Source organism: Protobothrops mucrosquamatus, unplaced genomic scaffold, assembly GCF_001527695.2.
Source record: "Protobothrops mucrosquamatus isolate PMUCROS unplaced genomic scaffold, P.Mucros_1.0 scaffold108, whole genome shotgun sequence".
Classification (NCBI taxonomy): Eukaryota; Metazoa; Chordata; class Lepidosauria; order Squamata; family Viperidae; genus Protobothrops; species Protobothrops mucrosquamatus.
The window spans coordinates 555,252-571,604 of NW_015386480.1; the positions used below are offsets into that span (position 1 = coordinate 555,252).

The 16,353-nt window shown below is 41.1% G+C and overlaps 1 protein-coding gene across 1 annotated transcript in view; it reads left to right on the forward strand.

The window, feature by feature from the left end:
* Window positions 1–16,353, forward strand: part of OPHN1 (oligophrenin 1) — a 145,370-nt gene that overhangs the window by 50,177 nt on the left and 78,840 nt on the right. The window lies entirely within an intron of this gene.

A 16,353-nucleotide genomic window follows, 5' to 3' on the forward strand; every position in this document is an offset into this window, starting at 1 on the left:
CCCCCCCCCCCCCCCCCCCATTGGCTTCTTGCTGCAGGGAACATATGAGGGCTCCAGTTCAGAGCAAACAAAGGCAGTGGTTTCAGATCTTCAGTCTAGGAACAGTTATGGCTACAGTCCTGATAACTTCATAATATGGATTGCTTGAATTTAATTTTTATCTCTAAATACTAGGATCTTCCTGATTTTGTTGGATGGCCATTCTTTTTTTAAAACAATATTTTATTATTTTTTTATAATCACAAATCCTTAATATTTTATCAGCAACATGTCTGCATTCCAATATTTAGCTTCCTAATATATGTTAAACTCCTTTCTCTCTACCTTGTTTTTCTAGCCATTGATAAAATGTATCCTATGTTTTAAAGTATTCTGAATCTTCTTTCTCTTTCATTTTCAGTGTAAGTCTGTCCATTTCTGCAAAGTCGAAAACTTTCTTAATTATCTCTTCCTCCGCTGTAATTCTTCATCTTTCCAATGTTGAGCAAATACAATTCTCGCTGCAGTTAGCACATATAACATTAAATATACACATTCTTTCTCATAATTTCCTATAATGATACCTAACAAAAATAATTCTGACTTAAAATCTACATGTTTTTTTATCATTTTCTCTAACCATATATGTATTCTTGACCAAAATCTTTTGGCTTTAGGGCATGTTCACCAAATATGATAGTATGTGCCTGGTTTTTGTCTACATTTCCAACATTTGCTAGACATATTTTTGAACATTTTTGCTAACCTCATAGGTGTTAAGTGCCATCTGTAAAACATTTTATATAGGTTTTCTTTGTAAGCCTTTGTTATTTTAGAGTTTCTTTCCCAAAGACTTTGCCGGTTTTCCAACTCTATGTTATGTCCGAAGTTTTTTGTCCATATTATCATTGTTGCTTTAACTTGTTCCTCTTCCATCTTTAAACTTAACATATACTTATACAGTTTCTTTTTTATATATATAAAATTTTTATTAATTTTTCAAATTAAACAACAAATAAAACAAATATGATGCATTTACTTAAAAAAAAAAGATAATCCTGCTCAATACGTTTTCGGAGACGCTCGGCAGTCCCCGCCCTGCATCCACCCTCATTCACTTTCCTCTTCCTTCCTCCCCCTAAGCCCACAGCCTCTCCTCTTTCCTCCTTTCCACCTCCCTACTTCCCATCTCCCTTCTTAACCACCTCATCAAGTGCAGTTTGGGGTACCAGCCGAGCATCTCCTCTTTTTAATACAATTCCATTATTTACCTATAATATATAAATACATCAATTTTTATAATTTCTATCCCCTAATCCCCTTCTCCCCTCCCCCCCCCAGACTTCCCAGAACTGAGTACAGGAATAATCACATAATAATCCAAGTCCAGCAAAAACTACTCATTCATAATATAAACAAATATAAACTTACTATAACTCTAATATACAATAATCAACTTAACTATAAACTATATATATAAATTATATATAAAAATATTTATAAATAACAATAATTAATCAAAAGCTATATGATAATTATTCATTTCATATTTTCTCTGAATATAATCTATCCATCTTCTCCATATCAAAATAAATTTCTCTTGAGACTGATCCTTCAGGTATGCGGATATTTTTGCCATTTCTGCAAAGTATGAGACTTTCTGTCTCCAATCATCCATAGTCGGTAATATCTCCTTTTTCCAATTTTGAGCAATCAATGTCCTTGCTGCTGTTATACAGTACAGCATCAAGTTTATTTCTTTTGAATCCAAATTATCCATGATACCCAATAAAAATAATTGCGGTGTAAATTTTATCTTTTTCTTAAAAATCTGTTGAAGGTTCCACCAAATCTTAATCCAAAAGGCTTTAACATCCCTACATGTCCACCAGATATGATAATAAGTTGCATCCAAATTACCACATCTCCAACATTTTGGCTGCAAGTTTGGAATGTACGTTCTGTTAAAAACCCCTAGGTTTACGGTAGATATTTTGTAAAATATTTTTAAAAGGGAATTTAAGACACGAACTCACTTGAACTGTAAAGAATGGGTTTAACAAAGGGTACAAAGATTGTATTAACCAAGAACTTATAAAACTCGGGTAAATTAGTATGTTAGAAATTGATTAAGACAAAGGCTTACAAACTTTATCAAGACCAGGGCTTTTTTTCTCGGAGAAAAGGTGGCGGAACTCAAACCTGGCCACGCCCTCATCAAACCCTAGGACCGCCCCTTTAGAGAACAGGAATGCAAGTAAAATTTGGGAGGGGCTATTTCCGGTGCGGCCGGCCCGGAAAAAGGTGCCGGAACGCGGTTCCGCCGCGTTCCGGCTGAAAAAAAGCCCTGATCAAGACACTATATATTTTCCTAATATGAGCTCTACTTTGATCTTTAATCTGTCTTATCAAGTTCACATCTTCCAATGTTAAACCTAACTTTTGATCTATACGCCATCTCTCAACCAACTGGGAATATAAGAACCAGGACTGGAGAACATTATCTTGTCTCAATTCATCCAATAATTTAATTTGCCAGTCCTATCCCCTTAAAATAAGTAAGTCCTTATAAACAATTCCCTCTAGTTTAACTCCCCTTGTAATTCCTTGTATTGCATGTTCCGGAATAGCCCACATTGGGATTTTAAAACTTAACTTATAATAATACTTTTTCCAAACTCTCAAAAGTGCAATTCTTAAAATATGAGACCTAAAAACATGATCAACTTTCTTATCAAAAAATAAATAAGCATGCCATCCATATAATAAATCCCAACCTTCAAGAATCAATATATCTCTATTAGTTAAGTTAATCCAATCACTAATCCAAGTTAAAACCACCGCATCATAATATACCGTAGTTTTAAATTTGGGGCTTTAAGTCCCCCTCTTTCCCGTGCATCTTGCAAAATTTTAAAATTAACCTTCGGTTTTTTCCCCTGCCAAATAAACCTATTGACACCTCTCTGCCACTCTTCCAAATTTAAATCCTTTTTTAAAATAGGTATCATCTGAAACAAAAAAAGAAACTTAGGAAGAACATTCATTTTAACCACTGAAATTCTCCCCAATAATGATAACTGTAACTTTTTCCACTCATTTAAATCCTTTTGAACTTTTATCCATAACTTATCATAATTATTTTTATTTTTATACAGTTTCTTAATCCATTTTTCATCTGATGTCAATAGTATCTGGTCAAATTATATCTGTTCTTTATAAAATCCAGATGTTTTAGCATCTTTTTCATATCTCATTTGAATTTGCAGGTGTGGTCACCACCTGTTCTTCCAGTTCTTGTCTAAATTTTAGTTTCCCTTCAATATTCAAAATGTCTTTATAAGTCACAATTTTCTCATAGTTAATTAGGTTTGAATGAACAAACGCTTCCATTGTTGAAAGCCATCCAGGTATTTTCATATACATTTTCACTTTTACCTTTTCCCATTCTAGAAGAAGTGCATTTCTTATATAGTGGTTTTGAAAGTATCTATGTATTTTATTCTTCCCATACCATAGGAAGGCATGCCATCCAAGTTGTAGGTCATACCCCTCTAGGTATAGTAATCTTTTATGTCTAAGAGTTATCCATTCTTTTAACCATGTTAATACAGATACTTGATAATATAAAGCTCAATCTGGCAGCCCAAATCCTCCATTTTCTTTCGCTTCTTGTAGCATTTTCAATCTAATTCTGGCTTTTTTTCCTTGTCAAATAAATTTCAAGATCAATGTATTAAATTCATCAAAGAATTTTTTTCCAGTTTTATAGGTATTGTTTGAAATAAAAAGAGTAATTTTGGTAAAATATTCATCTTCACTGTTGCTATTCTCCGTAACATTGTAGATTTTTCCATTTTTCCAAGTCTAGTTTTATTTGTTTTAATAATTTTACGTAATTGTCTTCTTTTATTGTTGCACATCTTGCTGTTAAGTACATCCCTAAGTATTTAACTTTCTTAACTATTTAAAGATCTGTTTTTCTGACAGTTGATTTTTTTGTTTATCTGTAAAGTTTTTGGTTATCACTTTGGTCTTTTCTCTATTTTCAGTCCTGCCATTTCTCAAAATTCTTCTATCTTTTTCAGAAGCTTGAGGCTTGTCTCAAGCAGTTCTTCTAATATAAAAACCAAGTCATCCGCGAATGCTTGTAGTTTATATTTTTCATCTTTTATCTACATTCCTTTAATTTCTGAGTCTTGCCTAATATTTCTATTTAATACTTCCAGTGTTAATATAAATAATAATGGGGACAATGGACATCTTTGGCTTGTGCCTTTTTTAATATTAAAATTTTCTGTAAAATCTCCATTTATGATTACTTTAGCTATTTGTCTATGATAATTGTTTTAATTATATTTATACAGTTTTCTCCAAAGTCCATTTCGTTTAGTTGTTGAATCATAAATTGCCAATTTACATTATCAAAAGCCTTCTGTGCATTTAGAAATATTAGCACCATTCTTAAATTATTTTTTATTTGTCTCTTATGTAAAAATCCATTTTGGTCTGTATGTATAAATTCAATCAAAAATCTCTTTAATATTTCTGCTATTATTGACACAAAAATTGTACAGTCCATGTTTAATAGGGATATTGGTCTATAATTCTTTATCTGTGTCAAGTCTGAATCTTATTTGGGTATTAAAGTAATGTTGGCTTCTATCCAAGTATTTGGTATTTTAGCCTCTAAAAGTTCCTCATTACACAGTTCTTTCATTAATGGGCTTAATGTATCTTGTAGACATTTGTAAAACTCTGCAGGTAGCCCATCTGGACCCAGGGTCTTATCATTTTTTTGGCTTTTTTTGCCTCCATTACCTCCATCATTGATATTTTTTCATTTAGCATGTTTTGGATGTTCTCTGAAATTTTTGATAAGTCAGCTTTTTTATGTATTGCTTTATTTTTTCTTGAGAGGTTTCTTCTGTCATAAAGTGTCTCATAAAAGTCTTTGATTATTATTTTTAATTATGTCATTTTGGAATTGTAAATCGCCTTTTGAATCTTGCAACTTATTTACCAATTTTTTCTCTTTCTTTTTTCAATTTGTATGCTAAGCACCTACCTGCTTTATTAGCATTTTCAAAAAAAAATTGTTTTGCCCTTTTAATTTGTTGGGTCATTTTTTCAGCCTCTACTAAGTTTAATTTATGTTTTATTATTTCCATTTGCTTTTTAAGAGTTTTCTTTTGTGGATCTCTTTGTAGTTCTAATTCCAATTTTATAAATTCCTCCTTTAACTTCATTTGTTGTTGCTTTTTTTCTTTATTCTTTTTTGCCATGTAAGTTATAGCCAAACCTCTAAAGTGTGCTTTAGCAGTATCCCACATATTTTGAAGCGATGTCTCTTCTTTTTTGTTTATGGCTACAGTCCTGATAATTTCATAATTTGGATTGCTTGAATTTAATTTTTATCTCTAAGTACTGTGATCTTCCTGATTTTGTTGGATGGCGATTTCTTAAGAACCCTGGACAATCCTGTATGGCAGGAAACTTTTGATGGAGAATTGGGCCCCATTCTCCTCCTGAAAGGTTGTTTATCGCAAAAGGCACCTGACAAAGTCAGCTACTGAGCTTGTGGCAAGGCAGTGATTCGTTCCGAGGAAGAATTATCCAGCTCTCTGGGTTGAGCTTTGCTACAGAGGGCTTCCAGATTAAAACCCCAGAGGGCAAATACGTGGGGGGTAGGTGCACCCCAGAAGGAAGGAGCCCGGCAGAGCTTCATGTTGGGTTTTGTTGCATGAAAAAGTAAACCCGGGGAAGCATGTTGTGATCTGAAAGAGAATCTTTTCCCTGATGGGATCTTTCAGGGGTCTCCCTCCTTGGGGGCTTGCCCAGCACCAGCATTGTATTCTTTGAGCATTCAGAAGAGCCATTTTTCTTCCTTTCCAAGTCTTCTCAGTGTCTTAACCTACCACAGCTGAAGTTTTAATTTCTTGGTCATACATTTCATTGGAAGTTCTGGCGAAGGGTGGAATGCTTTGTCTGCCTGGTGAGTTTTCCCTCTATGGCAGCACTTCTGAGGAATGGCCACAAAAGAGCCACAGAGGTCTGTTGGCTCAGGCTTCGCGCAAAATGGAGGGGGTGATTCTGAGCAAAAGCCTGAGTTTCTTTGGGCGGCTCTCAAGAAGCTGGTAGCAGCTGAGCACTTCCTCCTGCCAGAGCTGGAAAACAGATCTTTGTGGGTAGAAAATGCTGAAAGAGGCTTTTTTACAGACAGGAAGGGTAGAAGTAGGTGCTGGGGCTTCTCTGATTCCTATGGCTCAGCCCAAGCTCTCTTCCTTCCCTTTTCTGGGGGGGAGGTAAGGGGAGGGAGAGGAATGGCGTTTTAAAAATCTCTATCTACAGGATTCAGCCATTATGCCCCACTTCAGCATTGGGTTTGCCTGCAGGCCAGGCCTGCGCAGAGCTGTCTCGGGAGTGTTCAGCTGGCTCTTCTCCAGCAGGAAAAGAATTCGGCACAAGGGATCCACCCGCCAAAGGCTCTCTCTCTCTCTCTCTCTCTCACACACACACACACACATACATGGACAAAGAGGTCCGAATGTCAGCAGCAGGTCTTTCAAGGATGGGCATTTATTTTTTGCATTCTTTTTTCTACTGTTTTAGAAGAAGGATTATTTTCTAGAGCATTTTATTCTGAACTTTTCAAAACTGCTATTAGTTAATTTGTGTCAGGGCTGCCATCTTCAGCTTCTTCTCTTCGCTGGCATCCTGCCATAAAATGCAAGGGGGAGGGGAGAAAGAAGTTGGGTAAGTAAAGTTTGGGCATGGGCATGGGAATGGGAAGACAAACGGAGGGGGGGGAGAGAAGCTGAAAGAACCAGAGGTATCAAACTGGAATAAGGCAGCCCCCAAGGACACCTGGCCTGGGATCAGATTGTGAAGCTGCGCCAAACTTCAAAGCAGTTCCCAAAACTTCAAAAAGGAATACTATTGGACACTGATGAACTGGTCAAGGGGGGAGGGCCAGGGAAAGGGGGAAAAGTGTAACCTTTGCGAGTGAATACTCAGAGCTAGATTTACTTTCGCTGCAACCGCTTAACTTTATTAAAAGAACCTATCACTTCAAACAAATGGAGGGTGTTTATTTCCTAATTGTCTAAGCCAGGGCAGGTCTGACAATTTGACCCCACAAGGACAGATTGGGGGAAAGTTGTACATTTGACCAAAGTAATATAAAGACCATCCCATCTAAGTAGGGAATTTTGTAATATTCACAGTGATGAAAGTGTATCTGGCTGTCTCACTAACTCACATGCACACATAACAATGGGTTAGTGCAGGGGTGTCAAACTGCTGGCCCACGGGCCGATTTCATCATACCAAAGCCATGCCCACCCCATTGCCAGCAATGCAAAAAGAGTCACAATATGTCACAACACCTCACGTGATGTGGCGAGTTTGACACCCGTGGGTTAGTGGGTTTATTAACATTCCCCAGCTATTCCCTTCACTAAAAACACAGAACTGCCCCAATAAAGTCCAGCAAAAGCTGACCAATGCTAGTCCACAGAGCAATGGCCAGTGAGTCCACAAGGCCCTTGAAAGTTTCTCAAACAGGATAAATCCACTGTCATGGTTCCGACGATGAAAATCTTTAAAAGAACTTTGAGGGATTATTTACCTTAAAACAGGGGTGTCAAACTCAATTTCATTGAGGGTCGCATCAGCATTGCAGTTGCCCTTGGGGGCCCGGGTGGGTGTGGCCCGGGTGGGTGCGGCCTACTGGGTGGGCGTGGATGGAATGGGTGTGGCCTACTGGGTGGGCGTGGCCAGCTCTACATCGTTCGCGTCAAGGGTGCCTGTGGGGGCCTGGGCAGGAGTGGGACAGATCTGAGGGTCTCTGGCAGAAGGGGGTGGGACCAGGAAAAGTGCCAAGACATGGTGCACTGAAGGAGCCTCACTGTTCTTCTCAGGCCATGCGGGGGGGGGGCTGGCTGGTGGTGCAGCAGAGATCAAATGCCCAGCCTAGCCTTCGAGCACCCACGGCACCAAGCCCAGCCCCACTTCCCCAAGGGGGCGCCCAGCTGCACTTACCTCCTCCTCAAGGCTTCTGCTGCTGTGCTGTCCTTACCCAGGTTGCTCATGATGGGTACGAGGGCAAAGTTAGAGGGAGGCCCATTCCCTCTCCATGGGAGGAGACCCGGCTTTGTATCCAAAGCTTCCTTAGCAATAGGATGGGAGACCCCCAGGATAGGCCAGGAGGAGGGGGCAAGGGGATGGTGAAAGGGCAGCAGGGCAGGGCTAAGGCAGGACTTCCCTCAGAGCCTCCCTCTCCTTCCTTCCTTCCTTCCTTCCTTCCTTCCTTCCTTCCTTCCTTCCTTCCTTCCTTCCTTCCTTCCTTCATACAGAGTGATGGGAAAATATTTGAGATGAGGGAGGGAGAAAAACAGGCAAGAAACGCAGCTGGGGAGGTGTCACCCTTCGTGAGGAATGAAGAAATGCACCATCGCCTGAAAGTGGCAAGCACATGGCCCTCACCTACTTCACATATCTGGCTTGATGGGTTCTGGGAGAGGGGATGCCAAGAGCAGCGTGAGAGTCAACATTACCTGCGCAATGCCGCCCAGCCCCCACCCTGCCCGGTCTTGGCAGGCAGCGGGGCGCTCTCCTCACAGCCCCGAGAGGCTAAGCTGGGTGGTGCGAAGCTCATCAGATTTGCACCTTGCTCCCTGCTGAAACTGGGCAGGCTGGGGGCTAGGCAGCATTGCACTTCTTATCAGATTCGTGCCACCCGGCTCAGCTCTCGGCGCTGTGAGGAGAGCACCCCACTGCCTGCCGAAACTGGGCAGGGTGGGAGCTGGGCAGCCTCATGGTTTTTTTTGGATTTGTGCCGCCCAGTTCAGCCTCTCGGCGCTGTGAGGAGAGCGCCCCGCTGCCTGCCAAAACCCCTCCCCCGGAGCCCATCAAGCCGGATAGGTGAAGTACGCGAGGGCCATTTGCTGGCCACTTCCAGGCGGTGCATTTCTTCATTCCTCACAAAGGGTGATACCTCCCCAGCATGCACCAAGGGAGCGGGACTGACGTGGCAGGGGCTGTTTCCTCGCTGTTTCCAGACGGCCTTGTGGAGCTAAGACTGAATGCATTTCAGCATAGATGCCCACCACAAAATTGTACATTGGCTCCTGGCTGGCCCAAGGCAGAGGAGGCCGTTCCCTCACTGTTTTCAGGATGGCTTCGCGGGCCACATGAAACCACTTCGCAGGCCGCATCCGGCCCCTGGGCCTTGTGTTTGACATGTCTGCCTTAAAGAATCTTTTATTCGAGAAACAGAACATTGGCATTACATAGTTAAACCCAAAAACTGAATCCCCTCCCACAAAGTAGCAAAGCACAATTCCCTCCTCCAATTAACTGTCATAAATCACACACCCCAATTAGCTTGAAGCCCAGTCTTTCTCCCCAGCTCTCCAGCCTGCCAAATCTTTATCAGCTCTGGGCTCAATAACCTTGATTCCGCCGAGTACTGGTGTTATGTCTAACTGGACTCTCATTCACATCTCCCCTCTCAGCATCATCTAACTCTAAAAACGAAAGAGAAAAGATGGTTACTTTTCCATCTGTTGTCAAAGCAAGAACATCCAATGTTAGCAGCATTGACATCCACTAGGCAAAATTAAAACCATAATGCAAGAAAGTGCATGAGGCCAGAAAAGTCCAGAGTTCACAAGGCGTGATCCAAAGGCAAGGCAAGGCTGGAATCGCAACAACACATAGCTTCTTCTTCCTCTTGTGCCATGTCCGTTATCAGACGTTGGTGATCATGTTGGCGATCCTGTTTTTATCAGCAGCCGCACAAAAAAGTGCTGCTGAGTTTTGTCCAAACCAGTCCCTTAGATTTTGAAGCCATGATGTTCTTCTTCTGTCTGGACCTCGTTTGCCTTCAATCTTTCCCTGGAGGATTAAATGGAGTATGCCATATTTTTCTGGGTGTCACATCACATGTCCGAAATATTCTAATTTTAGTTTTTTAATTGTTTTGATGATTTCCCTTGGCTTTCCCAGGCATCTTATCACCTCCTCATTTCTGATCTTGTGAACCTAGCTTATACGTAACACCGCCTGTAAATCCACATTTCAAATGCTTCTAGTGTCTTCAGGTGGCCTTCTGTCAGAGACCAACTCTTTACTCCATAGAGCAGGATAGAAAAAATATAGCATCTGACAAGCCTGATTTTCAGTCTTAGGCTTATGTCGTGACTGCAGAAGACCTTTTTCATTTTGAAGAATGCTGTTCGAGCTTTTTCTATCCTTGTCTTTACTTCAACGGTCATGTCCCAGCTTTCATGTAAATTGGAACCGAGGTGCGTGATCCTTTCAACTTTTTCTAGTGGTATTCCTTCTGAATTTATTGGTGGTAAATTAACAGGTTATTTGCTGATGATCATGATCTTGGTTTTTGAGGTGTTAAGCTTCAAGCCGTATTTTTCAGATATTTCTGTGACTCTGTTGATGAGCTGAAGGTCTTCGTGCTTACTGGCAAGCAGAACTGTATCGTCAGCATATCTTAAGTTGTTGATCCAAACACCGTTTACTTTGATGCCAGCATCGATGTTCTCCAGTGCCTCGTTGAAGATTGACTCAGAGTAGATATTGAACAACAGTGGAGACAGAATACATCCCTGTCTGACCCGTCTTCTTATTTCTGCATCAGCTGAGTATTTTTGGCCTAGTCTCACATTTGCTACCTGATGCCAATATAGATTCTTTATTATTTGGATGTCTTTGTCATCTAGTCCCCCTTGTTTCAGGATTTCTAATAGTTTGCTGTGTCTTATTTTATCAAAAGTGTATACATTGTCCCCAGCAGTCTGCTGTGCTAAATAGCCAGTTTCTGGTGCAGCCCATCAAGAGGGGCCTGAGAGGGATGGTGAGGCTCTTCCAGTGGACCATGCCCTGGCGCTCACCCTGGTCCCACCCCCCCTCTGCCGGAGATCCTCGGATCTGCCCCAGTCCTGCCCAGGCCCCCACAGGCACCCCTGATGTGAGTGATGTCAAGCTGGCCACACCCACCCAGTAGACCACACCCACCCCAGCCACGCCCACTCAGGCTGCACCCCCCCGGGCCACACACACACCCCCGAGGGCAACCACAATGCTGATGCGGCCCTCAATGAAATTGAGTTTGACACCCCTGGAATAGGGTGTAATGGTTACAACATCAGGGAGGTACAGCAGGTTCATTTCTTTGGGGGATTCTGGGCCATCCCCTTCAGCATGTCCTCACTTGGGAGAAGACCCCTCTGCTGTTCCTTCCAGCAACCAATATTTGGTTTTCTGTGCTGCAGGAGGTGTCAAGAGGGACCAGCATTAAGAGGAAACCCTTTTATTTTTTTAATTTGATTACCTTGATCACAAATGCTAGCAGCAAATGCGGATTTTCTCTACGGAGTAGGCTGAAATAACATCTTTTCCTTCTTGCCTCTCTTGAATTAATTTCATTGGATGGAACTCTAACTTTGTAAGAGAAGAAAACCTCTTTTACCTCTCTGCCTCCATCTGGCACATGCCCTATAAGTGCCTCTGTATAATTTGCTTAGTTTCCTATGCATAAGTTTGATTTCTAGGTATCCAACTCAGTTGCATCCCTTGTGACCAGGGAATGTTTGCATTTTGAATGGTTAGCACAAATGAAGGAGTCTCTCCCTTGAGAATGTTGTCCTAATCTCCTGATAAAACATGGTATCTATTGGGATAAGAATAAACCTCCCCTTGCTGAGTTTAGACATTCTCTTTCCTAATCCAGCTCATAATTGATGAGGAGATTGGAAGTAAGGTTTTCTTTTAGATTAATGGTAGCTTAATACTAGCATAGATCTTTGCTTCCTGAAGTAAGTTAATCTCAATTCTCTTTAATTGACTCAGGACAGCCCCACAGACTATGCTTTAATTATGTCTTGTTGCAGTTGCCTTCTACTTCAACTTAAGTAATACTTGTCAATGACATGCAGTTTGTACTTGATCTAAAACCGAAGTAAAAGTACCAACTCCTCTAGGCACATAGGGGTGGAAGAGGGTGTAGAAACCAACAATTCAGGAGTGTTGCTGCTCGTATCCTCAAATGATGGCTTAGTTCAAACTGTTCTTTACACAAAGCTTGATTAGCATGTGGAACCACAAGATGTGATGTTGGCTACTGTGTTTATTGGTCATAGCAAAGCATTTTGCAAGTGTGCATTGATTAATAATGTGACTGGAGATTTTGGAGCTCATTGCAGAAATTAATATTCCGAGTAAAAACTAGATGTACTGTGGAGATAGGGAAGAAAGAAAAATAAATAAAAAGTGTTCATCATAAGGCAGAATGAATGGATACACATCAGGAAGGACTTGAATGCCTATCAAATCTTCCCTGAGGGTTGGGCAGAAATGCTGGGGAGCTCTCCCTGACCCCAGAAGGGCCAGCTGAGATCTCTGGCAGCTGTATTCCTAATGCATCCGGAGAGGTCTAGGCTGGGGAAGCTGCCATTGAGCAAAGATGTAGAGTTTATGTTGCGCAAAAGATGTAGGGATTGATATGACTTTCATGCTGTATTGTCATTTTCCACTACCACAGAGCTTGTAGTTGAAGCTGAAATGGCAGGCTGGCCTTGACCTTCCTTGGAAGAGAAGATCTTATTCTCCCTTTAAACGTGTTCATACCAGGCATATACAGAGCCAGCTGGGCGGACCTAAACAGGGACATTTAAACACTTCCCTTTCAAGTAGCCAATGAAAGAATTGTGATATCATAGTATGGAAAGGGATGGCTATATATTATGGGATGGAGAATGACCACCTAGCTGATGGGTTCAGTGGTCGACACTTGTTTCTTGTACCTTCTAGTTGAACTAGAAATGGTGAAAATGCTGGACTCGCATTAGGGAGACCCATGTTTTAGTCTCGCATCCTTCATGCAGGTTTCCCGGAGAACTTAGGGCCAGTCATGTTTTTAGTCCAGCTGACCTCCCTGTGCTGTTGTGGGGAAAAAAATAGAGGGAACACAAAGTATGACACTTTGAGCTCCTGGACAAAAAGTGCAACGTCAGGCTAATAAACAGTGGCTAGGGGTCCTTTGATTAAAGAAAGAGAGAGGCTGTCGGCCATCCAGGTATCTGTTGTAATCTTTATATTCTTTGAATCATACCTTGGCTGTTGTCGTTTGAGTAAGACATTTCCAATTGAGAAATTAGTGCTGCTCAGCTCAATTTTTGGAATAAATCTTACATCCATTTAAAAGTATGCTTTGATCCAACTTATTTGACTGTATACAATAGCAATAGCACTTAGACCTATACACCAGCTCAGAGTGCTTTAAAGCCCTCTCTAAGTGGTTTAGAAATGTCAGCCTCTTGCCCCCAACAATCTGGGCCCTCATTTTACAAGCCTCGGGAGGACAGAAAGTTGAATCAACTGTGAGCCAGTCAGGATCGAACTGCTGGCTGTGGGCAGAGTCAGCCTGCAATCCTGCACATTCCAACCACTGGGCCACCAGGGCTCATAAATACACTGCAAATGATCTGTGTCAGAATCAGTGTAGCGTCAGAGTGCAGACTACCCAATGATGACAAGATGAGAGTTATTTATTTAGGCTTCCGGTTCCGGTTTTCGACGCTGGTGGGCATGCGGAGAGATCCTTCTCCCCATCGATCCTGGAAGGGGTCGAAAGTCGCCCTGAATGGGTGACCACTGTTGGGGGGGGGACTCTTGCTGGATCGCGGAGGGGCGACAGCCTTTCCGTTTGATCTGCAGTAACTCCTCAGGACCGAAGAGGAAAAGAGCGGCCATTAACATGGCCGCTCACTTAGTCAAACCAGCCGAAAGCCCAAAGCATCATCTAAGCATGAAGAAGCAACTGAAGGAGTTGGGTGAGACCCTATTTTTCCTTTTCTCTTTCCTAACTACTTTCTTGTAAAAAAAATTTGAAATACCCCTTTCTCCCAGCTAAATTCCGCAGCTTTTGTTCACTCCGGGAATTTAAAGCCGAGAAATACACACACACACACACACACACACACACACACACACACACACAGGAACAACAAGATTAAATGACCACTTACCTGGACTTGTGATATCTGGATACCTGGGCTCCCTAAAAGCTCTGTATCTCGACAAAAACTTACTGCTTTACTTTTTTGTTAACTGGGAAAAAAAGGGAATGTTCTTTGTTTCCTCTCTTGAACGGAAAAAAGCCCTATTTTGTATGTCACTGGGGACATCTAGTGGTGAAATGTGGTACAGCAAGTGGAATAAATCTTTTCTGACTGGGAGATCTCTGAGACTAAAATTTGTCCTTGACAGCAACCAAAAGATAAGAACTTGAAACAGCTGGGTGGTGAAAATATTTCTTTATAGTGGAGGTGGACAGTTATTGACTCTTATTAAAAATAGCCGCCACTAAAGGACTGTAAACATTACAGAAATGGAGGAATACCACCCACAGCCTTATGTCAAACTTATACTTGAAAAAAATTCTAGAGGCTACCGAGCTAATGAATTCTAGAATGAAAGACTTACGTGCCACTTTAAAGCCACAAAATGCAGCTTTAACCCCATTAGAAGAATCCACACTTCAAAAAGCAACAGAAGAAGGAACTAATAACAAAGTGGATTTTAAAAAATGCCAGGAACAATCTACTCAGAACTTTAACACCCAAATTTTGACCTCACTTAAAGACTTTACAACTACAACAGCAACAGAAACTGAATAAAGCAATGCTAAGATGGAACTTGCAGAGGATTTACGACAATACACTGAGATTCTAGATAATCTAGATGATCCAAAAACAACTACAACATCGAACATGAATTTTCATTTACTTCAGCTGAAATCAGAAGAAGAACCATTTGGCCAACAATTCAATGACTGTGAAGGGACTGGCTTCCTTGATAGGCTGATGATTGGATGATCTCCCCTTTTTGAAATGATATATCCAGGAAGGAAGGGAGAGCCACTTGAGGATCTAGAAGCTTTTTTATGGAAGCCGGCTTGGCATAAAAGGAAGGCCAGAGTTAGACTAAAAAAAAATGGTTTTCTTTGTGTGATACCTAAGGGAAGAGCTTTAAACTTTATGTAATGAGCAAGGAGATTTTAAAAGATATTGGATTTAATAGTTAGGTTCTATAGTATCTATAAGGGAAATAAATTAGGTACTTAAATAATTGTTTTGAATTATAAATAGAAAATGGATTTAGAGGACAAAGGTTATTTTATGAGCAAGCGATGATATTAAAGTGAGAATTAGAAGATGATGGTGAAATAAATTAAGAATTTACTGGAATAAATAATAAGACTATTTTAGATATGATATCATTTTGTATGAATTAAGGGAACCGTGGGCTATCCGAAACTTCAACTGTTATTGGACAGTAAGCCAACTGGAATATTCTAATTGAAACCAGACAAAAGTTAAAAACAGGATTTGGAGATATATAATCGAAAAGTTATTTATAAATGTTTTAAATGATTGAGTTATAACTAGCAACGTACTAATTTGAATTTGGTATAATGACTAAGGGAAACAGAAAGGAAAGTTTTGATGATGTAAACTGATATATGTATGGATAAGCGTGTTATTGGACTATGTATTACCCAACCACCATGTTGCTTCCTTAAATACCTGAAGGTTTGTAAAAATGGAAAATTAATAAAACTTGGGGTTTTTTTAAAAAAAGAGTTATTTATTTAGACAATTCATATAACTGCCCATTTTGCAGCAATGACTCTGATGGTCACAGAAGATTAACTCCCCCAAAAGCAACACTATATACAAAAGAAACAAAACAATGGAAAGAATAACATAACACCTTGGGTCTAAAAAGTAATCCCATTTTCAATCCATAACAAGAAAAATGGGTCCATTAGCTCCAGGTCCAAATGGCTGAGAGAACATCCAGGTCTTGCTCAAAGCCAGGAGGGTTGGGGCCATCCAGATCTCTGAGCAGATCGTCTGTCTGGTTCTGGCTCCATGAGAGAGAAGGCTTTCTTTTTCTTAAGTCCCACAAGATGCCAGTTGTTAAGGGACCTGAAGCAGGCTGACCCTGCTGGTTCTGATCGAGTGAGAGAGACCATCTGTCAGCAGTGGGCAGTTAGAAAATCGGCCACCAAGGAACCACCATTGGGTTAGACCACGGGTCGGCAACCTGCGGCTCTGGAGCCACATGTGGCTCTTTCAGCCTTCTACTGTGGCTCCCAGTCCTCCGCCATTTGCAGAGAGACAGAGAGGCACTTGCGCTTCCCTTCTCTCTCTCTCTCTCTCCGATCTTCTGCTCACTTGGCCAGCTGGCCTCACGCTGTTCTCCGACAAGCTGACAAGCTTATTGGGCGGGCTCCCTGCCCTTGCTGCATCTCCGCAGAAAGCAGCAGCTCTCTCTCTCTCTCTCTCT